The following is a 27,754-nucleotide window of genomic DNA, read 5'->3' as shown; positions in this document are numbered from 1 at the left end:
GGAATTTCACTAAGTGGAAAAAAGCCAGTCCCCAAAGGTTTCATACTGTTTGATTTCATCCATACGACATCTTGAAGTGGCAAGATTCTAGAAACGGAGAGCTGACGAGCGACTGCCAAGGCTGAGGGTCTGGCCAAGTGGGCCTGGGGGTGATGTGACTCTAAAAGGACAACAGGGGAGGGGCGCCTGGGTGGCGCAGTCGGTTAAGCGTCCGACTTCGGCCAGGTCACGATCTCGCGGTCCGTGAGTTCGAGCCCCGCGTCAGGCTCTGGGCTGATGGCTCAGAGCCTGGAGCCTGTTTCCGTTTCTGTGTCTCCCTCTCTCTCTGCCCCTCCCCCGTTCATGCTCTGTCTCTCTCTGTCCCAAAAATAAATAAACGTTGAAAAAAAAAAAAAAATTTAAAAGGACAACAGGGGAGATGCTCGCGGTGATGAAAATGTTCTGTATCGTGACTGCATCCGTGTCAGCTTTCTGGTTGCAGTCCATCGGTGGGTAAGGGTGCGTGGGATCCTTCTGTATTATTTCCTACTGCAGGTGGCTCTAAAATGATCTTAGGGGCACCTGGGTGCCCGGTTCGTTGAGCTTCTGACTCTTGGTTTCAGCTGGGGTCATGATTTCATGGTGGGTGGGTTTGAGCCCAGTGTCGGGTTCTGTACTGACAGCGGAGTGCCTGCTTGGGATTCTGTGTCTCCCTCCCTCTCTGCCCCTCCCCTGCTTTCCCTCTCTGTCTCAAAAGAAACTTTAAAAATTAAGCTTAAAAATAATAATAATGAATAAAATTATCTTAAAAAATAAAAACTATAAAAAGTTTGGGGTGCCTAGGTGACTCAGTCGGGTAGGCATCCGACTTTGGCTCAGGTCATGATCTCACCATTCATGAGTTCAGGCCCTGCGTCGGGCTCTGTGCTGACAGCTCAGAGCCTGGAGCCTGTTTCTCATTCTGTGTCTCCCTCTGTCTCTGCCCCTCACCCGCTCATGCTCTGTCTGTCTGTCTCTCTCTCTCTCAAAAATAAACTAAAAACATTAAAAATTTTTTTAATTATAAAGATATCAAAAGTTTAATTACACAAAAACAAACATACAAAGAGCCCCAACTGAATAATCTGGGTAAACACCGCTTGCTGACCGCCTGTTTGCTTCACTTAAGGCAGTTAGGAAATGTCCCCAGCAGAAAACAACCAATGGGAAACAAAACGGTGGATAAAAATAGTTTCCCCCTTTAAGATTTTCCCCTTTACGCTGTCCTTGCACTCACCCCCTCCCTCGTTTTAGTTGGTTCCGAACCTGGTAGTGGATGGCGTCTGATGCCCAGCTGGGGTCCGTTCTGGCAGCCAGCCTTCCCTGTGTGATCGGCCTCCCTTCTGTGTGTCGGGTGCTTCGTCTGAAATTCAGGGAGACAGTAGGCCTGAGCAGACCATCTGGCCCCAGGCACAGAGAACCTCCCAGATGGAAGGGACCCGGGATTTTGTTAAGACGGTTGTATGTTTCCTGTGACTGCATTGGTGCCTCCCGTACTTGTCATTTCCTGCCACCCTAAAAAAAGTCCTACAATATCTGAGTACCACCTGTGCTATTTCTTGTCTTTAAATCAAATTGTTTACATACATTTAAGAAGAAAACTTTGTCACTTCTGTAAATAGGAAACCAAAATAGTGGCCAAAATAGAGGTAGCCAAAAAATAAATACAACGAAGCAAAGGGAAGCCATTAAGTTACTAACAGACGCTGTTTCCCCCGCCAAAGGCTTAGGGCCCAAGGCCTACATCTCCCGGGTGGGGCCACGATCAAGCACGAGACAGGATCACAGACGGGCCCAATGAAAGGGCCTCGCTCTTGAGCAGATGAGGGTTGAGCGATCATTTAAAAGGCAAGTAATTTTCTTCCTAGTGGGATGTTGTTATTCGAGCCTATCCACTATCACTCCGCAACAATTTTTTTTTTAATTTTGCAGTGGAGAATCTCAAACATTCACAATAGTAGATAGGGTAGTATACTGAACTCCATTGATAACGGTCCACGGCCAGTCCGGTGTCTTCTGTAGACAACCCCAGGCTGAACGTCCCCATATCGTTCTGAAACAAATCCAGGAGAGCCTGTCATTTCCTCTGTATTTTAACACGTGTATCTCTAAGAGAGAAGGACCCTTTGATATGTACACTATAACCACAATACTATTATCATCTAAAAGACTAACAATAATTCCTCGGTTATATCCAGTCAGTTCAAATTTCCAACTGTGTCATGAATGTCACATTTTTCCCCCAGTGTGTGTTTTAAGAATCAGGATCTGGGGCACCTGGGTGGCTCAGTCGGTTAAGCGGCCGACTTCGTCTCAGGTCATGATCTCGCGGTCTGTGAGCTCGAGCCCCGCGTCGGGCTCTGTGCTGACAGCTCGGAGCCTGGAGCCTGTTTCAGGTTCTGTGTCTCCCTCTCTCTCTGCCCCTCCCCTGTTCATGCTCTGTCTCTCTCTGTCTCAAAAATAAATAAAACGTTAAAAAAAAATTAAAAAAAAAAAAAAGAATCATGATCTGTGGTGCCTGGGTGGCTCAGTCGGTTAGGCGGCCGACTTCGTCTCAGGTCATGATCTCGCGGTCTGTGAGCTCGAGCCCCGCGTCGGGCTCTGTGCTGACAGCTCGGAGCCTGGAGCCTGTTTCGGATTCTGTGTCTCCCTCTCTCTGACCCTCCCCTGTTCATGCTCTGTCTCTCTCTGTCTCAAAAATAAATAAAACGTTAAAAAAAAATTAAAAAAAAAAAAAAAGAATCATGATCTGTGGTGCCTGGGTGGCTCAGTTGGTTGAGCGTCTGACTTCGGCCCAGGTCATGATCCTGCGCTTTGTGGTTTCGGGCCCTTGTGGGTTCGAGCCCTGCACCGGGCTTTATGCTGACAGCTCGGAGCCTGGAGCCTGCTTCAGATTCTGTGTCTCCCTCTCCCTCTGCCCCTCCCCCACTCATGCTCTGTCTCTCTCAAAAATAAAAACATTCGAAGAATTTTTTTGAAGAATCAGGATCCAAGTAAGATTCAGATACGTTGCAGTTGGTTGAAATGAGCTTTTAATTTATAGGCTCCCCCTTTATGTTGCCCCTGGTGATTTCTGTGTTTCCCCTCTGGCTTTGGAGTAGAAGTGTGTACTTTGGAGCACCCTCGTGCTGAGTGTGCCTGCCCTGTGACACACTTGTGGGCACATCTGCAGCAGCAGTGGCTTCGTGTTGCATGAGGCTGCAGCTAGGTTTTGGTTGTGGGTCCCTGGAAATTTAGGAAAGGGGGACTCAACATGAACTTTCGGGCATCTCTGAGCAGGAAAACTCAGCATTTTAGACACTTAAAAATTAAGAAAGATGGGCGCCTGGGTGGCTCAGTCGGTTAAGCATCTGACTCTTGATTTCAGCTCAGGTCATGATCTCACCCGTGGTGAGTTAGAGCCCTGCATCAGGCTCCACACTGACAGTGCGGAGCCTGCTTGGGATGCTCTCTGCCCCTCCCCCGCACTTCTCTCCCTTTCTCTCTCTCTCAAAATAAATAAACAACTTAAAGGAAAAAAAAAAGGACTGTCACCCTCTTATATTAAAAAAATAATTTTAGGGGCGCCTGGGTAGCTCAGTCGGTTCAGCATCCGACTTTGGCCCAGGTCATGATCTCACAGTTCGTGAGTTCAAGCCCCATGTCAGGCTCTGTGCTGACAGCTCGGAGCCTGGAGCCTGCTTCACATTCTCTGTCTCCCTCTCTCTGACCCTCCCCCGTTCATGCTCTGTCTCTCCCTGTCTCAAAAATAAATGAATATCGAAAAAAATTTTTTTTAAATAACAATTATTTTAAAAAAGAGGCTGGGAGCAGTGGCATGGCTTCAGCCTTTGCAAAACGATTTCCAAAACATCGTCTTGTGTGAAATAATCATGCTATTTAATTACAGAAATTGCTGTTCTTTATCTGTGTGCAGACAAGCTGCCTGCTCGTGGGATCCAACATCTGTTTGTGCATTTACTCTCATTCGGGAAGGTCTTCTCACACGGGCCGCATTCATCCTCCATCAGGATCAGTGGGCGTTTCTTTCAGCCCATCAGCTTCCCCTGGGCTGCTGGAGCCCCTGGTCCCCAAGCCCTGGACTGATTGCAGCTCCACACTCAGAGACCCTCAGGAGCCCAGGCGCATGTATGTCAGCCCAGCCAGCCGAGCCTGCCTCGGGCAGCCCTGGCTGGACACGAAAGGGAATCCTCCAGGGCACCAAACCTGGAGGAGGGCAGAGCCTGCTCCTGGCTTCCCAAATCCACCCAGCCAGCCGGGCCAGTCCACTCAGGTGCCTGAACAGGCAACACAGATCATAGCCACTGATGTGTGTTGTTGTTTTTTAAACTTACATTTACATAGTGGCCTATTGCAATAATGAATAATGTGAGAGTAGTATACTGGCCACTAAATAATAAGTAAAAAGTAGACAATGAAAAAAATAAATTTCCATTTCAGGCTAATGTGGAGATTCAGTAGAATAGTTCAAGTATGAGGTTAGACTTGCACTTACCAAAAATATCACCCCTTGCAGGGCGCCTGGGTGGCTCAGTGGCTTAAGCGTCTGACTCTTGGTTTCGGCTCAGGTCATGACCTCCTGAGATCAAGCCCTGCATCAGGCTCTGTGCTGACAGTGTGGAGCCTGCTTAGGATTCTCTCTCCTGCTCTCTGCCCCTCCCCCACTTGTGCTTGCACTCTCTCTCTCTATCTCACATTTTAAGATTTAAACCAGGGGTGCCTGGGTGGCTCAGTTGATTAAGCATCTGACTTTGATCTGACGGTTCAGGGGTTCAAGCCCCACATCGGGCTCTCTGCTGTCAGTGTGGAGGGAACTTTAGATCCTCTGTCCCTCTCTCCCTTTGCCCCTCCCCTGCTTATGCTCTCTCTCTCTCTCTGTCTCTCAAAAATAAACATTTAAAATACTAAAATAAAATTTAAATCAAATAAGAATTCTAAGTGGCTTAGAACGGCTGAATCACAAAAAAGGGTTTTTTTCTTTGTCTTCACAGTCACTGTACTATCATTGTCTATTTTGAAGTTACCATTTAAACACAGGAACGTGTATTGCCTTAGGGGCTGCAGACAAGCACTGTCCCTGAAGCAAATTCAAATGATGCCCAAAAAGTTACAAATTTACTCTGGGAACAAACACATGAGCTAAATCCATGTATCTGGGGAGCCAACTGTGTAACTAGGAGTTTTCTGGAAAAAAAAAAAAAAAAACCAACTCCTAGTGTTTTATTAAAACGTCAGTTTTGTAAATGTGTTATTTTAGAGCATATATGTTACCAAAATTCCATAGTGCACAGGCACCAAAAGTAAAAACAAATTGGACTACATCAAACTTTAAAACTTCTATGCATCAAAAGTTATGATCAAAAGAGTGAAAAGGCAACCTTCACAATGGAATGAAATATTTGCAAAGCATATACTCACAAGGGGTTAACATCCAGAATACACAAAAAATTCCTATAACTCAACAACAAAAACGAAACAAGTGACCCAATTTAAAAAATGGGCAAGAGACTTAGACATTTCTCCAAAGAAGATCTGTAAATTGCCAACATGCATGTGAAAAGATTTTCAACATCACTATTCACTGGGGAAATGCAAATGAAAACCTACAATGAGATAGTACTTCATACCCATCAGCTACTATAAAAATAACACTCGCACGCACACACACAAAACCACAAGTGTTGATGAAGATGTGGGGAAATTGGAACCCTGTGCACGGCCAGAGGGAATGTAAAATGGTGCGGCCAATATGGAAACAGTCTGGTGTTTCCTCAAAAAGTTAAAAATTGATCTACCAGATAATCCCGCGATTCCACTTTTGGGTATTTACCCCAACAACTGAAAGCAGGGACTCAAATAGATATTTGTACACTTGTGTTCATAGCAACACCATTCACGATAACTTTTAACCAAAAGGTAAAAGCAACCTAAATGTTCCACAGATGAATGTCCTCAGTGTGCAACAGGTGAATGGGTAAGCAAAATATAGCAGAAACATACAGTGGAATATTATCCAAGTTTCAAAAAGGAAAGAAGTTCAGGGGCACCTGGGTGGCTCAGTAGGTTAAGTATCTGCCTTCAGCTCAGGTCATGATCTCGTGGCTCGTGAGTTCGAGCCCCACATCAGGCTCCATGCTGCCACCTCAGAGCCTGGAGCCTGTTCAGATTCTGTGTCTCTATCTCTCTCTGCCCCTCCCCCACTTGCATGCGTGGCATGCGTGTTCGTGTGTGTGTGTGTGTGTGTGTGTGTTCTCTGTCTCTCGAAAGTAAATAAACATTAAAAAAATTAAAAAATAATAATAATAAATAAAAAGGAAGGAAATTCTAACACATGCTACAACATGGATGAACACTGTAAGTGACATAAGCCAGTCACAAAATCCAAATACTGTGTGACTTCACGTACATGAGGTCCCTACAGTAGTCAAGCTCACAGAGACAGAGAGCAGAGTTGGTGGCTTCCAGGGGCTGGGGGAGGGGGGCAGAGAGTTATGTAATGGGGACAGAGTTTCCATTTTGCAAGAAGAGAAAGTCTGGATATTATTTGCCGAACAATGTGGATAGACATAACATGGCGAAGATGATACATTTTATGTTATGTGTATTGGCCACACACACAAAGATTTTTTTAAACCCTCAGTAGTAGCCACTGCAATTCCTCAGAACTCAGACCCACAGCTGTGTTTCCCAGGATTTGTGGATTTGATCACTGTGATACATAATAAATATGCACTGACATTGTTTAATAGGGCCTGTGTGTGGTGATAATAAAAAGCAGAGACCTTCATTCAGTCCATTTTTATTACTGATTTTAAATGCTCTGTAGACGATACATCCTCTTACTACCTGCACCTAGAGCAGACCACTCCTACTGCCCACATTTGGATACTGATTACGTTTTTAAAAAATATTTATCTATTTATTTTGAGAGAGAGAGAGGGAGGGAGAGCACATACCTGCCTGTGCAAAGTGGGGAAGGGACAGAGAGAGAAGGAGAGAGAGAATCCCAAGCAGCTGCTCAGTCAGTGCAGAGCCCAATGTAGGGCTCGAACCCAGAAACTTGTGAGATCATGACCTGCGCCAGAATCAACAGTTGGATGCTTAACTGACTGAGCCACCTAGGCATCCGGGATAATGCTCACTCCGATGGCCTTTGCACATGCTGGCCAGATCCCGACTCTGCTACCTACCTTTGGCTGTGTGGCCCTGAAAAAGTTAGTTACATTTTCATCCCATCAGGAATTGCCTGATCAGCACTGGCACTAGTTTGAGCCCCGCGTCGGGCTCTGTGCTGATAGCACAGGCTCTCTGACCCTCTTTCCCCTGTAGGAAAGTAACCTTGCAATTAACCAACCTGCTTTTTTGCCTAGTAGAATTTCCCTCTTCCCCCTCCCTTCGTCCTGTAAAAATCTTTCATTTTGTACAGCTCCTTTCTATCTGCTAGATGGGATGTTGCCTAATCCCCGAATCACTGAATAAAGCCAGTAAGATCTTTTGAAAATTTCCTCCATTGAATTTTTGCCACAATGTCAACAAAATGATTGTAAGCTCTTGTAACTATATGAAAGATTAGCTTTAGACATCTATTCATGCAGACAGCATGCTTTAGAAACAAACAAACAAACAAACAATGAAGTCAACGGAGTGCTGATTCACTTAGTAGATGTTTGTTGAGTGTCCTTATAGTTACTCCTCCAGTGGATGAACTGGGCATACAGAGAAGGATTGAATGGTGTCTCGGGTTTTTTACAGCGTGTGAGATAGTGTAACTTACAGGAGATGCGTATTTTATCTTTCAGATGACCAAAATGTATTTCTCATGTATGCTTGCTCTGTGTCCATAGTTCCGGGCCCACAGCTGCCCAGACTCTTGAAATTGCCTGACCGATAAGAGCAACTCGGGTCACAGTATTTGGTCTCTGGTCCTCAGTTGCCAACGTTGCTTCAGAGCCCTTGCAGTAAAATGAGAGTCTTGTCGTTCCCAAGCCCCTTTCCACCACAAGTGGGTTTAGGTGATGCAGTAACTTCTGGGAAGCACCTAAGGGTGGGGGCTGGTTGCCATGGGAACCAACCAGGAATTGAGGGCTGGAATTTTCAGTCCGGCACCCTGACCTCCAGGGAAGGAAGAAGGGCTGGAGGGTGAATCAGTCACCAACGGTCAATGATTTAATCAATTAACTATGTAATGAAGCCTCCATTAAGAAAAAAAAAAAAAAAAAAAGGAGGGGATTCACAGCTTCCAAGTTGGGGACCAGAATGCTTCCATGTGCCCCAAAGTCCATGAGGACAGAAGTTCCTTCGTCTGGCACCTCACCCCAGGTATTTCTTCATTTGACTGATTTTTTCCTTTGTTAAATTTTTTTTTTTCAACGTTTATTTATTTTTGGGACAGAGAGAGACAGAGCATGAACGGGGGAGGGGCAAAGAGAGAGGGAGACACAGAATCGGAAGCAGGCTCCAGGCTCTGGGCCATCATCAGCCCAGAGCCCGACGTGGGGCTCGAACCCACGGACCGCGAGATCGTGACCTGGCTGAAGTCGGACGCTTAACCGACTGCGCCACCCAGGCGCCCTGATTTTTTCCTTTGTAATAAATAATATCCTTTGTAATAAATATCGTTTAATATCCTCTGTAATAAATCGACTATCAAGTGAGTAAATGGGCTTCCTGCTCCTAGCAAATTCACAGAAACTCAAGGAGTGGGTTGTGGGAACCTCTGATTTATAGCCAACTGGTCACAAGCGCAGGTGACAACCTGGACTGTCGACTGGCATCTGAAATGGAAGCCAGTCTGGTGGGACTGAGCCCTTAGCCTGTGGGATGGCACTACCCCCGGGTAGAGAGCGTCAGAATTGCGGTGGATTCCAAGACAGCTGGGCTGGCATCGGAGCATCGCTTGGTGGTGTAGGGGGAACCCCCCCCCCCCACAACTCCCGCCCTATATCAGACCTGGTGACCAGAACTTTGAACAGTCTAGCGGGGAAGGCTGACCACCAAGGCTTTCATTTGGGGCATGGAAGAGTAGGTGAGCTTTTGTTTCCGCCTGTGTATTTTCCCAGAGTTTGGGTTTTTGCAAGGACGTGTCTAATGGTTGTTAACAAAAATACAATAAAGTTTAAAGTAACAGAGTGCACGCTAGCTTAGACAGTGGAAAACAGAGGCTGTTCTGGGGGCCCATCAGACACCTCCCAACCCAGTGTCAAGTAGGGGTGGGGAAGGGGGACGGTGTCCCAGAGGACGCTTCTAAAGCAAGAAGCATGGACCTTTTCCGCTGGGTGGTGAGCTCTTTGCAGGGTTAGCACTGTTCTCCTAATGTAATTCCCTCCTCACAGCTCGGCAGCTGTATAGACAAAGCACTCCTGTGCTTCTGCATTACTCTCACACTGCTACCACACTTCACTTCATTTCTGGTGCCAGATGTGTGCATTTTCCACCCATCGGGCAATTCTACACCAGCTGGGTGTCCTACAATTCAATTCACTTCTGATGCTATGGACCTGGACAATAGTGTCAGATCCCACAGGTTAAGGGCTCAGTCTCACAAGATCGTCCCCTACTTCAGACATCAGTCACGAGTTCGGCTTCTCACTTACCCTTCTGACTGATCAGGTCTAAACTGAGGTTCCCATGATCCCCTCCTTGGGTTTGGTAATTTGTTAGAATGGCTTCCAGAACACAGGGAAACAATTATTTACACTTACTGGTTTAGTATAGAGGCTACAGACGGGTGGTCAGATGAAGAGGTGCATGGGGCAAAGTCAGGAAGAGTCCCAAGTGTCCCCGTGAATTGTGGTGTGCCATTCTCCTGGTACATGGATGTGTTCAGCGACCCGGAAGTTCTCTGAACACTCCGCTTTGGGGTGTTTATTCAAGCTTCATCATGCAGGCGTGATTGATCATTAATTCAATCTCCAGCTCCTCTTCCCTCCCTGGAAGATTGGGAGTGGGGGGAACAGAAAGTTCTAAGCTTCTGATCATGGCTTGGTCTTTCTGGGGACCAGCCTCCAGGCTGAAGCTAGCCAAGAGATCACCAAGAGTCACCTCACTAGAACAAAACACACTCCTATCATTCGGGAAGTGCCAAGGGACTTAGGAGTTCTGTGTCAGGAACCAGAGTCAAAGACCAAATATTAGAACAAAAGATGTTCCTAGTGCAATTATTACATAGGAAATCACAAGGGTTTTAGGAGCTCTGTGCCAGAAACTGGGGGTATGTCACAGCAGGTAAGTAAAACCAATCCCCTCTACGGATTTGGAAACCGAGCAAGGAAAATAGCTTCTGAAGGGTCACATAACCACTCGGTTGGTAGAGCGAGAATTAAAACCCAGTTCTCCTGACATTCAGGCCACTGCCAAGGATATTTCCAAGGACGTGATTTTTAAAAATCAGAACTCTTTTCTTGTTTTTATTCTCTGGGTTGGAGATGTCCATGAAAACAGGAACTGGTCCCATCTGTATTATCTCCTCTACACTAATTAGTCTCAGTTTTATTTTGCTAGGGTTAGCCCAGGGACACACCGACCCAAGGAGATTAGTCATTAAAAAAAAAAAAAAAAAAAGTAAAAAGGCTGTCCAGTTGCTGCCATGAAACATTTTGTTGTTCTCAAATGCCAAATTCTGATCCCTGAGCTGGGATGAGATGTTTGCCTGTCACAGAACTAAATGCGTCTTTTGCCAAAAATGGGCTGCATTCGGATGCTGAAGAGACGTTATCCCATAAAGCTTCGTCTCTAAAGTTCAGGATTCTTTCCCTCCCAGGCAGGAGAAAATTACACCTTCTGTGTGCACTCAGCTTTCTACTTTTCAGAGGCTGCTTTTCCTCTGTGATCTTTTTATCCTCGCTGAAAATCAAAGCGCAGGACACAGCAATTGGGAAGGTGCTTTAAGAGACCCAGCAAATGCACACTTTTATGATTATACCTATCTTACAGATGAGCGCACTGAAACCTAGAGAGGTAGAGTGACATGCCTGTGATCCCAGAGCCTGACCCAGAGCCTGGGCCCGATGTATTTGGGGGCTGAGACTGGGGTGAAATCCGAATGCCTTCTCCATACTCCTGAGGACAAGACCATTTTGTTTGTTTAAACGTTTCTTTTCAGACAGGGAAATGGGCCATGTTCCATTTAAAATATCCTCATGGTCTGGGGCACCTGGATGCCTCGGTCGGTTAAGCGTCTGACTCTTGGTTTCAGCTCAGGTCACGATCTCACGGTTTCATCAGTTCAAGCCCCGCATTGGGCTCTGCACTGACAGCAGAGCCTGTGTGGGATTCTCTCTCTCCCTTTCTCTCTGCCCCTCCCCCACTCATGCTGTCTCCATCTCTATCAAAGTAAATAAACAAATCAAAAATTTTTTTCAATAATAAAAAAACAAAGTATCTTCAGTCTTTAGACCAAGAACCAGAAAATTATAACTTGCAAAAAATAATCCTTGAAAAAAAACAAGACAAATTAGGCAGAACATGATAGCTTCCTGAGGAGTGTCCATTAAATCCTGGTTTGAACATTAATTATAGGGTTTGCCTGTGCATAGTGACAAGTTAGTGTCTGACTTTGCTGTTGAACACGTCCAGGGACAAAGGACTCACTGCCATCTCACCCGCCTGTCATGCGTTCTGCTGTATGTCAATCCCAAATCTGCCTTGCCAGCTAGAGGTGTTCTCCATCCACCGGTCCAAATTCTGCCCTTGGGAATACCACGCCCCTAGGGTCAGCCTGACCACTGGCCTCCATCTGACTGACGTCCCCTGCAAGCCTGACACAAGCCAACAGTAGGACCATAAGCCGAGATGCAGCCTGGGGGTTAAGCCCTAGATCCTGGAACCTGGCTGTCTGCATTCACCTGGCTCTTCCCACATACAGACTGCCGGACCAAGTAATCTCAACTTTCCACCTGACCTTAGCGAGTTGGTTCTGTACTTTATTAAAAATATATTCTTGGGGTGCTTGGGTGGCTCAGTCAGTTAAACGTTGGCTCAGGTCATGATCTCACGGTTCGTGAGCTTGAGCCCCATGTCAGGCTCTGTGCTGACAGCTCAGAGTCTGGAGTGTGTTTCAGATTCTGTGTCTCCCCCCTCTCTGCCCCTCCCCCACTTGTGCTCTGTCTCTCTATCAAAAATAAATAAACATTTTTAAAAAAACAGAGAAAAGTATTCCTTTAAAAAAAAGAGTTTATTCTTTTCTCTTTTTTTTGTTTTATTTATTTATATAATCTTTACATCCAATGTGGGGCTTGAACTCACGACCCTAAGATCAAGAGTCACATGCTCTTCTGAGTGAGCCAGTCAGACACCCCAAAGTTTATTCTTTTCTGATATAACTGTTTGGAGCTGTATTAGCGGGGCTCTCCAGAGAAACAGAACCAATAGGATATGAGTATATGTGTGTGCATGTCTAAAGAGATTCATTATAAGGAATGACTCACAAGATTACGATTACAGAGGCTTGCAAATCCCATGATCTGTGGTCGGCAAGCTAGAGACCCAAAGAGCCAATGGTGTTCTGGTCAGAGTCTGAAGGCCTGGGACCAGAAGAGCTCTCAGGTGTGAGTTCCAGTCTGAAGATGGGAGACCGGATGTCTCAGCTGAAATAGTCTGGCAACTGAAGTTCCCTCTTATTCAGCTTTTTATTCTCTTCAGGTTTTCAACTGATTGGATCCCCCGCTGGGGAGGACAATCAGCTTTACTCAGGCTACCTTGTCAGATGTTTTTTGTTTGTTTGTTTTTGAAGTAGGTTCCATGCCCAGCATGGGGCTTGAACTCACCACTGGTGGGATCAAGAGTCAGACACTCTACTGACTGAGCCAGCCAAGGCGCCCCCCCCCCACCTTTTCTTTTCCACATATTAACTTTACCCACAAACACGCTCACAGACACACGTAGAATACCCTTTGACCAAATGTCTGTGCGCCCCCGTGGCCCAATCTGGCCGACACATGAAAATTAACCATCGTAAGGGTTTTGAATCTCCTCTAAGCCTCTTGGCTTCTCACAAATTCAAAACGCTGTGTTTTCACTATTATTCAGTTCAAAATACTTTCAAATTCCCTTGTGGCTTTTTTATTCATCACTTAACTAAAAGTGGATTGTTTAATATTCAAGTGTTCTTGAGATTGTGTAGATAGCCTTTTAATTTTATTTTTAATTGTGGTAAAATAAACATAACACGAAAACTACCTTCTTCACCACTTTTAAGTGCACAGTTCAGTAGCACTAAGTACATTCACAGTTTTGGATGACCATCACCACCATCGGTCTCCAGAACTCTCTTCATCTAGCATTATTGACACTTTGTCCCCATGAAACAACACCTCTCACTTCCCTCTCCCCCAGGTGCTTGGCAAATGGCATTTTACTTTATATCTCTATGAATCTGACTCTAGGAACTTTATATGAATGGAATCGTACAGGATCTGTCTTTTTGGGACAGACTTATTTCACATATGGCACAGTGTCCTCAAGGTTCATTCCTGTGGTAACCTGGGTCAGAATTTCCATCTTTGTTAGAGCTGAATGATATTCCACTGGGTGTACAGACCACATTTGTTTACCCATTCATTGGCCTATGGTCTCTTGAGTTGTTTCCCCTGCTTTGCTACTGTGAACACGGCTGCAATAAACATGGGTGTGCAGGGGCACCTGGTGGCTCCATCAGTTAAGCCTCTGACTTCAGCTCAGGTCATGATCTCACAGTTCATGAGTTCAAGCCCCCTGTAGGGCTCTGTGCTGACAGCTCAGAGCCTGGAGCCTGCTTTGGATTTTGTGTCTCCCTCTCTCTCTGCCCCTCCCCTGCTCATGCTCTCTCTCTCTCTGTGTCTCAAAAATAAATAAAATGTTAAGAAAATTTAAAAAAAACATGGGTGTGCAAATACCACCTTTGAGGCCCTGCTTTCGATTGCATTCCCATCAATAGCACATAAGGGTTCCAACTTCCCTACATCCTCGGCAACACTTGTTAGCTTCTGTTTTTCTCTTTATTGTGTCCATCATAGTGGGTATGAAGAATAGCTTATTTTGATTAATGTCTGATTTAATACAATTTTTGAGACTTGTTTTAGGGTCTAGCATGTGGTATATATGCGGTGAATACTTCACGACACATGAAAAGAATGTGTATCCTACAAGTATTTGGTATAATAGTTTACAAATACCAATTCGGACGTGTTTGTTGATAGTATTATTTAAATATTCTATATCTTCATGATGTTTCATTTTACTTTCTTGTCCACTGAAAGGAGATGTTAAAGTTTTCAATATCAGGAACAACTTATGCTAATAAATTCGGCAACCTAGATGAAATTAACAAATTCCTTGAAAAACACAACTAACCAAAACAGAAAAAAAAAAAAGAAATTAAAACTCTGAATGAGGGGCGCCTGGGTGGCGCAGTCGGTTAAGCGTCCGACTTCAGCCAGGTCACGATCTCGCGGTCCGTGAGTTCGAGCCCCGCGTTGGGCTCTGGGCTGATGGCTCAGAGCCTGGAGCCTGTTTCTGATTCTGTGTCTCCCTCTCTCTCTGCCCCTCCCCCGTTCATGCTCTGTCTCTCTCTGTCCCAAAAATAAATAAACGTTGAAAAAAAAAAATTAAAAAAAAAAATTAAAAAAAAAAAACAACTCTGAATGACACTTTGGCTGGTAAAAAAAAAAAAACAACAAATTAAAGTCACGATAAAAAACTTTCCCGCATGGGGCGCCTGGGTGGCGCAGTCGGTTAAGCATCCGACTTCAGCCAGGTCACGATCTCGCGGTCTGTGAGTTCGAGCCCCGCGTCAGGCTCTGGGCTGATGGCTCAGAGCCTGGAGCCTGTTTCCGATTCTGTGTCTCCCTCTCTCTCTGCCCCTCCCCCGTTCATGCTCTGTCTCTCTCTGTCCCAAAAATAAATAAACGTTGAAAAAAAAAAAAATTAAAAAAAAAAAATTAAAAAAAAAAAAAAAAACTCTGAATGACACTTTGGCTGGTAAAAAAAAAAAAAAACAAATTAAAGTCACGATAAAAAACTTTCCCGCATGGGGCGCCTGGGTGGCGCAGTCGGTTAAGCGTCCGACTTCAGCCAGGTCACGATCTCGCGGTCTGTGAGTTCGAGCCCCGCGTCAGGCTCTGGGCTGATGGCTCAGAGCCTGGAGCCTGTTTCCGATTCTGTGTCTCCCTCTCTCTCTGCCCCTCCCCCGTTCATGCTCTGTCTCTCTCTGTCCCAAAAATAAATAAACGTTAAAAAAAAAAAAAAAAAAACTTTCCCGCAAAGAAAATTCCAGGACAAGATGGCTTCCCAGTGGGAATTCTATCACACATTTAGGGACGAAATAATTCTAATTTACACAATCTCTTCCAGAACATAGAGGAGGTGAGAATGCTTCCCTACTCTTTTTAGTGGGCCAACATAATTCTGACACCAAACATCACAAGAAGAGAAAATTACAGATTAATATCCCTCTTAACTAGAAACATAAACATCCTTACCAAAATATTGGGAGAATAGAAGCCAGGGCCTTATCCCAGGAATGCGAATTTGGTTTAACATTCAAAACTCAGTCAATACACATCATCACATTAACAAGATAAAAGGGGAAGATATTGGGACCATCTCACTGAGGCAGAAAAAAGCATTTGAGAACGTTCAATACCCATCTGTGATAACAACTGTCAGCAAAGTAGGAAGAAAAGGAAACATCTTCAGGCTAATAAGGTGCAGCATGATATGCATTCAGTTACCAACATGTTTGTTGTTGGTGAAACTTGTAAATACTGAAACACAGAAGGCTCTTCTCCATCTCAGCAAAAAGACAAGGATGTCTAATCTTATCGCTTCTATTCAACATCGTTCCAGAAGTTCTAGTCCCGTGCAGCAAGGTAATGTAAGGGAGAAGGATTCATTTTCAGAAGGGAGAAGTAAGGGAGGGATTCATTCTCAGAAATATCAAATAGAAGCTGTGCTGCCTAGTTACCAGTAGATTTACAACCTAATGGAAATATGTACAACCAACCCCCCCCCCCCCAACACACACGCATACACACGCATACACACACAATGGAGTCCCAAACCCTTAGACACTTCACTTCCTGCTTCTTCTTCCCCTGTCCATTTCCTGGGCTTATTTTCACCAGGTTGTTTTCATGGGCTCTGCAATGAGCATACACCAAAGAACAAAGGGAGGAGGGACTGAGTCTGTGCCTCACCTCAGGGAATGTACATTTGTTCCAATCAGACTACTTTTTGCCTTACATGGGCATAGGTGACATCCAGGTAAGGCTGTAAGCTCTGTAGTACTCAGCCAATGAGGAACCAGGGGAGGGACTTACCTCTCTAGTGCTCAGCCAATGAGGAATCAGGGGAGGGACTTGCACGCTAGGAGATAAATTGTCTGCTATAACTGCCCCGAGTGTGTCTGTCCATCAGATACCTGCTTTTGCAAGAATGTTGATTAAAGTCTCGCTTCACTGTGCTCTGAGTGTCTGTGTCCCTCCTTTGATTAGGTCGGTGGGCCTATTTCTCACAGGTAACAACAATAACAACAACAAAATACATACTGGAAGGAAGAAATAAAGCTGTTTCTATTCACAGGCAACATGATCCTGTATTCAGAAAACTTAAGAATCTTAATAAGCAAAATAAAAAAAAACTAGAAAAATTAAGTGAATTTAGCAAGCCTTCAGAATACAAGATCGATACATAAAACTCGTGTTTATATATACTAGCAACAAGTAAGTAGAAGAGAATGTAAAAGGACACCATTTGTAATAGCAACGAAAACATAAAATATTTAGAAATGAATTTAATGAAATAGGGGTATGATCTCTACACTGGAAACTACAGAACAATGGTGAGAGAAATTAAAGATTTAAATAAATGGGCAGATACACCACTATGTTCATCCGTTAGAGGACCGAAAATTTTTTTTCCAAATTCACCTGAAATTTCAACACGAATCCAAGGAAACAATAAAACCAACAAAGCTGGTTAGTAGATATTGACAAGCTGATCCTAAAATGTGTATGAAAATGCAAGGGGTCTAGGATAGCCAAAACAATTCTGAAGAACAAGTTCAGAGGACTTAAACTTCTGAAAGACTCACTATAAAGCTAGCAATCAAGCTTTCTGTAGTCAAGCATTTATGATACTGACATAAGAGCAGACAGATAGATCTGTAGAACAAAGACGGTCCAGAAATAGACCCTTTACAAAGATACTTTGTCCTTATAAAGATATCTTATATAAAGATAATTCAAGTAAGAGATGAAAACTTTTTAATGAATGACGCTATAACAATGGAGTAATCAAATCCATACATAAAAAATAATGTGCAATCTATTGTGGCTGGAACCATAAACCTTCTACAGGAAAACACAGGAACATACTTTTGTGACCCTGGGGCAGGCAGATATTTCTAAATAACAAAACCAAACAAGAAAAAAAATGGATAAACTGGCCTTCATCAAAACTTAAAATCTCTGCTCTTTGAAGACTCTGGTAAGAGAATGAAAAGAATCCACAGACCAGGAGAAGGTATTTGCAAATCATTTATCTGATAAAGGACTGTGTATTCAGAACACATAAAGAACCCTCAAAACTCAATAAGAAAACTCCACTAAAAAAAATACATGAGAGATTTGAACAAACACTTCACCCAAGATAAACGGGTGACAAATAAGTACCTGAAAAGACACTCAACGTTATTAATCATTAAAGAAATGAAATTTCTTTAATTAATCATTAAAGAAATGAAAACCTCATTGAGCTACCATTACATACCTATTGGAATGGCTGCGATGAAAAGGACCACCAAATGTTGGGGTGGATGCAGTGGGATTGGAATCCTATGCTGGCAGGAATGTAAAATGTCACAACCACTTTGGAAATCAGTTTGGCAGTTTTTAAAAATTAAAAAAAAAAATCTTTTTAAGTCATCTCTATGCCCAATGTGGGACTCGAACTGACACCCCCAAGATCAAAAGTTGCACACTCCCCTGACTGAGCCAGCCAGGCACCCCCAGTTTGGCAGTTTTTAAAAAGTCAAACATAGGGGCGCCTGGGTGGCGCAGTCGGTTAAGTGTCCGACTTCAGCCAGGTCACGATCTCGCGGTCCATGAGTTCGAGCCCCGCGTCGGGCTCTGGGCTGATGATGGCCCAGAGCCTGGAGCCTGCTTCCGATTCTGTGTCTCCCTCTCTCTTTGCCCCTCCCCCGTTCATGCTCTGTCTCTCTCTGTCCCAAAAATAAATAAACGTTGAAAAAAAAAATTTTAAAAAGTCAAACATACACCTGCTACATGTTTTGGCAATCTCACTGCAATCCTACTGTTAGGCATTTACCCAGAAAAAGAAATTATATGTCTCACAAAGACTTGTATATGAATGTTCATAGGGGCTTTGGTTGATACAGCCAAAAAACTAAAAATAATCCAAATGTCCACCAACAGAAAAAGGGATAAACAAGGAGTAGTGTATCCATACAATGGAGTACATTTCAGCAGTAAAAATGAATGAGGTATTGACACATACTATACCACGGATGAATTTCAAAATAATTTTACTGAGTGAAAAAAGCCAGACATAAAAAGAGTCATACTCTATGGTTCCATTTATACGAAAATCTAGACAACACAGGGGCGCCTGGGTGGCTCAGTCGATTAAGCATCTGACTTTGGCTCAGGTCATGATCTTTCGGTTGGTGGGTTTGAGCCCCATGTCGGGCTTTGAGATGACAGCTCAGAGCCTGGAGCCTGCTTCAGATTCTGTGTCTCCCTCTCTCTCTGTCTCTCTCTTGCTTGCACTCTGTCTCGCTCTCTCTCAAAAATGAATAAATGTTAAAAAAAATTTTTTTAATCTAGACAGTATAAACTCATTTGTAGTAACAGAAAGTAGATAAATGGGTGTCTGGGGCTGGGTGGCAGGAGATGGGGGGCACAGGAGGAAAGAATCACAAAGCAGCACCACCAAACTTTTGGGGGTGACAGATGTATTTAGTGTCTGAATTATGATGATGGTTTTCACAGTGTTTCCATATATTTATAAATGTATATATCAAAATGTATCAGTTTATATGCTTTAAATACCTGCCGTTTATTATTTATCAATTACACGCCAAAGGGGAAAAAAAGGGAACAGGCAAGACATAAACTGGGAGAAAATATTCTCAACACTTATATCTGACAAAGGAATTGCTTCTGGAATATATTAAAAAAAAAAAAAAACTTGGGGCGCCTGGGTGGCGCAGTCGGTTAAGCGTCCGACTTCAGCCAGGTTACGATCTCGCGGTCCGTGAGTCCGAGCCCCGCGTCAGGCTCTGGGCTGACAGCTCGGAGCCTGGAGCCTGTTTCCGATTCTGTGTCTCCCTCTCTCTCTGCCCCTCCCCCATTCATGCTCTGTCTCTCTCTGTCCCAAAAATAAATAAAAAACGTTGAAAAAAATTAAAAAAAAAAACTCTAGCAAATTAATACTGGAAAGACAAACAACCTAGTTTGAAAAAAAAAAAGTGGGTAAAAATGAGCAGACACTTCATAAAAGAAGATACACAAATGGCCAATAAGTACATGAAAAAGTGCCCGCCATCATTCATCAGAGAAATGTAAAGTAATGCCACAGTGAGACATCATTTCCCACCCACCAGACCAACTAAAACAAATATGAGTGACAACCCCAAATGTCCCCAAGGTTGTGGAACAGCTGGAACCCTCCTTCCTTGCTGGTGGGGACAAAACTGCTTTGGAGGACTGTTTGGCGGCTGCTTATACAATTAATTATACAATTGCTTATACCCAGCAACTCCGCCACTAGGTGTTTACCCAAGTAAAAAGATATGTCCCCCACACCCGTCTTGCACACGACTGTTCACAGGAGGCTTATTCCTCTTTGCTCCAGGCTGGAAGTGACCCAACTGTCTGGCAACAGGAGGACACAGAAATAGTGGTGTATTCAGGAAATGGAATGTCAGTCCGTAATAAACGTGAAGTCACGAACTCCACAGGCGTAATGCTGAATGAGAGAAGCCAGACACAAAAACAGTGCAATCTGTATGCCTCCGTTTCCTCAAAGTTCAAGAACAGACGAAAGTCAATCTATCCTTTTAGAAATCAGAGCAGTGGTGGCCCCTAGTGGGGAGGGAAATTCATCAGAAAAGGACAACTTTCTGAAGTGGGACGGGCTCCACACCATGATTTGGCAAATGAAGACAATATATATTTTAGGTCTGTGCATTATACCTGAATTCAGATTTCAAATTTTATTTTAATGATGAATCAGCAAGACACGTGAGGACCCCAGCACATGCCCATGTATCGTTTCCTGCAGGAAGCTGTTGAAACCTCACAGCGCACGGTGAAGCAGGTGCCATTCCCATTCCCACTTTACAGATGAGAAAACACATCTGTAAGCCTATAGAACGGCTGGACCCCCGCCCACGATTTTCAGGGTGGGACGGCAGGTACGGGCGCGGAATCCTGGGAGTCTGATGGGGGCGGGCTGTGCTCTTTGTCACCACGACCTGTTCTAGGTCCTGTGCTAGCTACTGGGAGACCTCTGTGAGCCTGTGGGCTGGTGAAGGAGATGGCGAATGTGTGGGTGCGTGCCACAAGAGTACCTCAGGGGCCCATGGGAGACCATCAGGGCCAAGGCCTGACTCTACCTGGGAGGATGGTGAAGGGGGCAGGGTGTGGCGGGGGAGGCCTGTTAACCCAGTGAGCATGCTGGCCACCAGGAGGAATCATTCTAAAACATGGATCTGACCTGGTGTCTCACCTGCTTGAGCCTTTCCACAGGCATCCTGACTTTGGTTCCCAGACCAGGCTGCATCTTGGATCCACCTGGGGGCCTAGTAACAGTAAAGATCTCTCCAGCCCCCGTGGAGGGTCTCAAAACTGGAAGCAGCCACCTATGGGGAAGTATGTTCTCTTTCCTCACTTTCATTCACCTTCAAAAGGGCACACAGAAGTTGGCATGGACCTCAGTCATGCTTGGTTAATGACTGCCTGCCTTCTGGGGAGACAAGGAAGATAAGTACGTGATGGGTCCTGAGGCCCACATGAGGACTGAACCAAAGGCATCCCATTAAGGGCAGTAATTAAGACTGGGATTCCAGGGGTGCCTGGGCAGCTCAGCTGGTTGAGCGTCTGACTCTTGATTTTGGCTCAGGTCATGATCTCACAGTTCATGACAGCGTGTTCTCTCTCTCTCTCTCTCTCTCAAAATAAATAAATAAACATTAAAAAAAAATACTGAGATTCCAGAGAGCCCAGAAATAAGCCCAAGTATATTCAGTCAACTAATATTTGGAGGGACAAGGGAGCCAAGAATATTCAGTGGAGAAAAGATAGTCTCTTCAATGAATGGTGCTGGGAAAATTGGATATTCACATGTAAAAGCATGAAACTAGGTCCTTATCTTACACCATGCACAAAAATTAACTCACAATGGATTAAAGACTTAAATATGAGACCTGAAGCCATGAAACTTCTAGAAGAAAATATAGAAAAAAGCTCCTTGACATGGCCATTGGTGATGACTTTTTGGATATGACGAGCAGCAATATTAAAAATACACAGGCAAGGGGCGCCTGGGTGGCTCAGTCGGTTGAGCTTCTGACTTCAGCTCAGGTCATGGTCTCACAGTTCGTGAGTTCAAGCCCTGTGTCGGGCTCTGTGCTGACAGCTCAGAGCCTGGAGCCTGCTTCGGATTCTGTAGCTCTCTTTCTCCCCCTACCCTGCTCACGCTCTGCCTCTCTCTTTCTCTCAAAAATATAGAAATGTTGAAAAAATTTTAAAAAATAAATAAAAATACACAGGCAGGATTACATCAGACTGAAAAGTTTCTGCAGAGCAAAAGAAACCATCAACGAAGCGAAAAGTGAAAAGACAACCTACAGAATGGAAAAAAACAATATCTGCAAACCACATACCTGATAAGGGGATAATATCCAAAAAATATAAAGAAGTCATATAACTCAATAGCAAACATAGCAATAATAATTTTTTTAAAAATCCAATTAAGAAAGGAGCAGGGGTGCCTGGGTGGCTCAGTGCATTAAGTGTTTGGATCTTGATCTCGGCTCAGGTTATGATCTCACAGTTTGTGGGACCGAGCCCTGCGTCAGGCACTGTGCTGACAGTGCAGACCCCGTTTGGGAGTCTCTCTCTCCCTCTCTTTCTCTGCCCCTCCCCCACTCTCTCTCTCTCTCTCTCTCTCTCTCTCTCTCAGTAAATAAATTTTTAAAACTTAGCTTTAAAAAAAAAAAAAAGCAAATGGGGTGCCTGGCTGGCCCAGTCGGTGAAACATGCAACTCTTGATCTTGGGGTCATGGGTTCATGTTGAGCATAGAGCTTGCTTAAAAAAACAAAAGGAGCTGGGGCGCTTGGGTGGCTCAGTCGGTTGAGTGTCGACTTCAGCTCAGGTCATGATCTCGTGGTTGACGAGTTCGAGCCCCACATCTGGCTCTGTGCTGACAGCTCAGAGCCTGGAGCCTGCTTTGGATTTTGTGTCTCCCTCTCTCTCTGCCCCTCCCCTGCTCATGCTCTGTCTCTCTCAAAAATAAATATAAACAAACAAACAAACAAAAAAAAGGAGCAAAAAACCTGAATAGACATTTCCAAAGAAGATATATGAATGGCCAACAGGAACCTGAAAAGATGCTCAACATTGCTAGCTGTTAGGGAAATGCAAATCAAAACCAAGAGGGATATGGCTTCATACCTGTTAGAATGGCCATCACCAAAAAGACAAGAGATAACAAACACTGGTGGATATGTGAAGAAAAGGGGACCCTTGTGTACTATTGGTAGAAATGTAAATTAATTCAGCCACTATGGAAAACAGTAAAGGTTCTTCAGAAAATCAAAAATAGAACGACCATATGATCCAGCAATTCTACTTCTGGGAAAATATCCAAAGGAAATGAAATCACTAACTTGAAAACATATCTTCACATTCAGTGTAGCAGTATTCACAATAGCCAAGACATGGAAACAACCTAAGTGTCCATCAACAGATGAATGGATAAAGAGGTTGTGCATATAGGAGGTAAGGGAAACAAAAGCAAAAACGAACTATTGAGACTTCATCAAGATGAAAAACTTCCGCACAGCAAAGGAAACAATCCACAAAATGAAAAGGCAGCCTAAGGAATGGAAGAAGATACTTGCAAATGATATATCTGATAAAGGGTTAGCATCCAAAAATCTGTAAAGAACTTATCAAACTCAAAACACAAAAAAAAAAAAAAAGAAAAGAAAAAAGAAAGAGAAAGAAAGAAACAAATAATCCAGTTAAGAAATGGGTAGAAGACATGAGTAAACATATACACAATGGAATATTCCTCAGTCATTAAAAAACAAGACCACATGCCTGGACCCTGGGGGTACTATGCTCAGCAAAATGAGTCAGAGAAAGACAAATACTGTATGATGTATGTTATATGTGGAATCTCAAAACCACAAAAAAACAAGAAATCTTATAGGAAAAGATTTGTGGTCACCCGAGGCAGAGGGTAGGGAGGGGGGACTGGAAGAAGGTGGAAAAAAGGTACAAACCTCCAGGTGTAAGATAAATAAATACGAGGGCTGTGATAAACATTACGATGACTGTAGTTAACCACCACCGTGTGATATATCTGAAAGTTGTTAAGAACCAAGAATTCTCGTCACAAGGAGAAATTCTTTTTCTTTTTTTTCCCTATTTCTTTTTATTGTATCTACGTGAGGTGAGGTGATGGATGTTAACTAAACGTATTGTAGTGATCATCTCAAAATATATGGAAGTCAAGCCTTCATACCACATGCCTGAAACTCATACGCTGATGTGGGTCAATTGGATCTCGATAGAACTAGGGGGTGGGGGGGAAAGACTGGTATTCCAAAAGAGTCCCTCCACCTCTGTGGGCTAGATGCCAGAGAAGGAGCTGGTCTTCTCTTCCAGGAATTAGGTAAAAGTTTCACCTGTCCTAAATCAGGAGAGTCCCAGTCCATGGAAAGTGGAGAATCAAACCCCAGGGCAGGAGCTCGGACACCGATATATCAGTGAGCAATCGTTACACAGCAAGCCATTCTCAAACTTAGTGGCTTAAAAAACAACAAAACCCAATCATTTATTGCTCGTGACTCGATGGGGCAGCTGGGTGGCTCTGACGTGAACCAGGCTTGGCTCCTCCGAGGTGCAAGTGACCGCCTGGCTGGGCTGGCACGTCTAGCATGGCCACGTGGACACGCCTGACAGTTGGCCAGCTGTCGGCTGGGGCAACAGGAATAACTGGGCCACACGTCTCTCATCCTCCAGCAGGCTAGCCTGGGCCTGTTGACATGGTAGCTGGGCAGGTTCCAGGGAGAGAGCAGACGCGTGTGGGGCCTCTTTTGGTCCAGGCTTGCCACGGAAAATAACCACCAGTAACCACCAAAGCAAAGCATAAACCAGCACAGACTCCACCTCTTGATGGGAGGGTTCCCCACATCACACTGCAAAAGGCACAGACTAGGGAAACGCGTATCAAAAGCATAATGAGGTACCGCCTCACACGCATCAGGCTGGCTACTAGGAGAATGACAGAAAATAATAAGTGTTGGCAAGAACACGAAGACATTGGAACCCTTGTACGCTGTTGGTGGGAATGTAAAATGGCGCAGCCACTGTGGAAAACGGCAGGGTGGTTCCTCCAAAAATTGACCCAGCAATCCCACCTCTGGGTATATACTCCAAACACGAGAAAGCAAGGCCTTGAAGAGGTATCTGTCCATTTATGTTCCTAGTGGCATTATTCACAATAGTCAAAAAGGTGGAAGCAACTCAAGTGGCCATTGACAGATAAACAAAATGTGACATATGCGCACAACAGAATATTATTCAGCCCTAAAAAGCGAAACCCTGCCACGTGCCAGGGCTGGGGGACGGGGTGGGGGGGCATGGAGAGGTGTTGTTTACCAGGTAGAGTTTCAGCTTGTAAAACTGAACCTTGTAAAGGTGGAGAGTTCTAGAGAATGGCTGCACAACAATGTGAAGGCACTCGGCACTACCAAACTGTACGATTAAAAATAGTTAAGATGGTCAACTTTACGTTATGTGTATTTTACCAAGGTTTTTTTTTAAATTTTTTTTTGCAACGTTTATTTATTTTTGGGACAGAGAGAGACAGAGCATGAATGGGGGAGGGGCAGAGAGAGAGGGAGACACAGAATCGGAAACAGGCTCCAGGCTCCGAGCCATCAGCCCAGAGCCTGACGCGGGGCTCGAACTCACGGACCGCGAGATCGTGACCTGGCTGAAGTCGGATGCTTAACCGACTGCGCCACCCAGGCGCCCCACCAAATTTTTTTTTAAACGGTACAGGTATGGAGATTGGTTGAGGATTGGAACCATTCTTGCAAAAGACCCGCCACACTTGGGTTCTGAGCTGTGGGAATTTCCCAGGTTACCTTCCCCTCTCTGAGCATCGGTTACCTTTGAACTGATGATGAACCTCATTCTGTGTTATTTCCGTTTTGCGGAGGAGAACGAGTTGATGTCCTCGCCCTAAGATTAAAACCCTGGTCTTGGCCTTCTTCTGGGTCATGTGGTCCTTCGGCTGCTCCAGAACAACAATATCTGGAAGATAAACATCACCAATGAACCAGTCCCACAAATTCAGATGGCCATGAAGAGTGGGATCCACCTGGAGCCATGCAAGAGCAGGGCAAGCTTTGCCCAGTACCATGCCCTGTCCGCGACAGACCAATGCAGTTCCCTCTTGTCCTCCACCTCTGTGCTGAGTTACACCCAGTAAGTCACTTTCCCTCTCTGGGCCTCAGTTCCTCTACCGGTACAATGAGGAGCCAAGGCAAGGAGTGGGCAATGTCTGGAGATGCTCCGTTAGGTCCGTTTTAGGAGCCCCATTTTCCTCTGCTTTACCCAGTGACCTGCTTCCTCCACCAGAAAGTGACCAAAAACCATGAGATCTGCCTAAAGGATGGGGAGACACAAGTCCCCAGAGCTGGTTGGAAAAGGGCAGTTGTGAGAAAGAATAAAACTGCTTCCTGCTTATATCTCATCTACTGGGCTCCACGGTGTGTTTAAAAACACAGTCACACCCTGACATTCTTCTTTCAATGAACCATCTTAGAGGTGCCCTGAGATTAGCGGCTTTGGGGCTGCAAAGACCAAATATTGACTCTGGCTGACTTAGTCCCGAAGGGGGGCTTATTGTAAGGATTCTAGGAGATCCGGGATATTTGGAGGAAAGTTTTCCAAAATGAGCCACAACCCAGGGTACCGGTGGTAGGGAATTGGGCAGTGGGATCTTTAGCAGATGTCCGCTGCTGGAGTGGGCCCTCTGCCTTTCCCTATTCCTCAACAGTCAGTATGGCCTCCAACTACCCATAACCACGGCTTCCTGCTACTGAAGGATCCAATCCTGGATGACGGCATGGGATTGGCCAAACCTAATTCCACACCTTTCTCTGCTCCCCTGGCTGGGGTGGGGTAGGAAAAGAAGGATGCAACGGACGTTGTAGCTCCCGAGCTCTCTCCACCACCGGCTCCCCAATCCTGGCATCCCTTGAGGCATCTTTTTGCAACTGTGTGGCAGTTATATTTCTCCCAACATGCGTTGCTGCTTCCTTCGATCCCTGATGCCCTCCTGGGTGTCATCCCCCAAGGCACTCCCGAACGAACCTCCTGCACACAAATAGACCTCTCAGACACTGCTTCCCTGGGAACCCGGCCTGCAACCGAGAACGTGGCTCTTCATTGTTTTCACTGGTCGGCTCCGTGTTCTCCCATCAAAAATCCACTCCACGAGGGTGGTGGGGAGGCCCCTTCATCCCCCAGGACCCTCTTGCTCTTCTGGCCTTGGTTACAGGAGCCCAGGTATTTTGGCCCAGCTCGCGGGTAACCCGTGAAACATTTCCCAGAATCGCTTGCAGCTGCGGCCACGTCATTCTGTTCTGGCCAATAGTATGTAAGCAGGGTCATGTGAGCTGCTCCTGGCCAATAGTATCCAAGCAGAGTCTGTAAGCAGCCTGTGGGCGTGCCCTTTGAAGGAAGGTGCTTGCTCTCCTCTCCGCTTTTTCTCTTTCTACAGTGGGGACCGAAGGCGCGCTGTGGGAAGCAGGAGCACCTGTTTTAGACCCAAAGAGCCCTGCTTGAGGATGGCAGAACAACGGTTAGAGCTTGGATCGTTCCTGAGCTGGGTTACCTGTTCTGGACACCCTCCCCCCCCCCCCCCCCCAATAAAGAACCCCATGAGACAGGGAAATAAAATTCTAGCTAATCTAAGCTTGTTGTTGCTTCTGGTGTCTCTGTTATAAAGGCCAATTTTTCATCCTAACCAATACAGAGGATTCAGTAAAAGGAAGGCTGGGTATGGAAAGATCAGTATATGGAAGAGAGGGTTCTGATTTCCCGGAACAACCTGGACACAGCCCCTTGAGGACGTGATCTCTCTCTGCCAGCCCCAAAGCTCAAGTTTCCCTCGCGCTGCACAAATTCCAGCACAACCAAGGCTTCCTGGGAAACGGAACCACGATTAGAAGGAATTCAGATGTATTGACAAAGTGATCAATTTAGCAGTCCCGGATGGATGCCAAGGCTGGGGAAAAAATTGAAATTAGTTACCTTACATGCCTACCTGGTCTAGTTTACGCTTTCCCTTTCAAGTGAAAGGTAATTAAACCTTATCCCAATAATCAAACCCATGATTTTGCAGTCACAGCTGCAGACCTAGGAGCAAACAAGAAAAGGAAAAGAGAAACCTCAGGTAGGGACTGTGACAAAAGGGGTGGGGAGGGGTCAT

General features: G+C 45.0%; 1 long non-coding RNA gene across 2 annotated transcripts; it reads right to left on the bottom strand.

Moving 5' to 3' along the window:
- Nucleotides 1-101: 101 nt before the first annotated feature.
- Nucleotides 102-26,859, bottom strand: LOC115508602. Of its 2 annotated transcripts, XR_003967048.1 has the most exons (5): nucleotides 26,635-26,859; nucleotides 25,426-25,569; nucleotides 1,999-2,071; nucleotides 1,285-1,381; nucleotides 102-160 (listed from the first exon to the last, which is right to left on the bottom strand). It is a non-coding gene; the product is annotated as an uncharacterized LOC115508602 (long non-coding RNA). The 2 variants fall into 2 exon arrangements; XR_003967049.1 differs by lacking the exon at nucleotides 1,999-2,071.
- Nucleotides 26,860-27,754: the final 895 nt, after the last annotated feature.

Source organism: Lynx canadensis, chromosome A2 (genome assembly GCF_007474595.2).
Source record: "Lynx canadensis isolate LIC74 chromosome A2, mLynCan4.pri.v2, whole genome shotgun sequence".
Taxonomy (NCBI): Eukaryota; Metazoa; Chordata; class Mammalia; order Carnivora; family Felidae; genus Lynx; species Lynx canadensis.
This window is presented reverse-complemented; position numbering and strand designations above follow the sequence as displayed.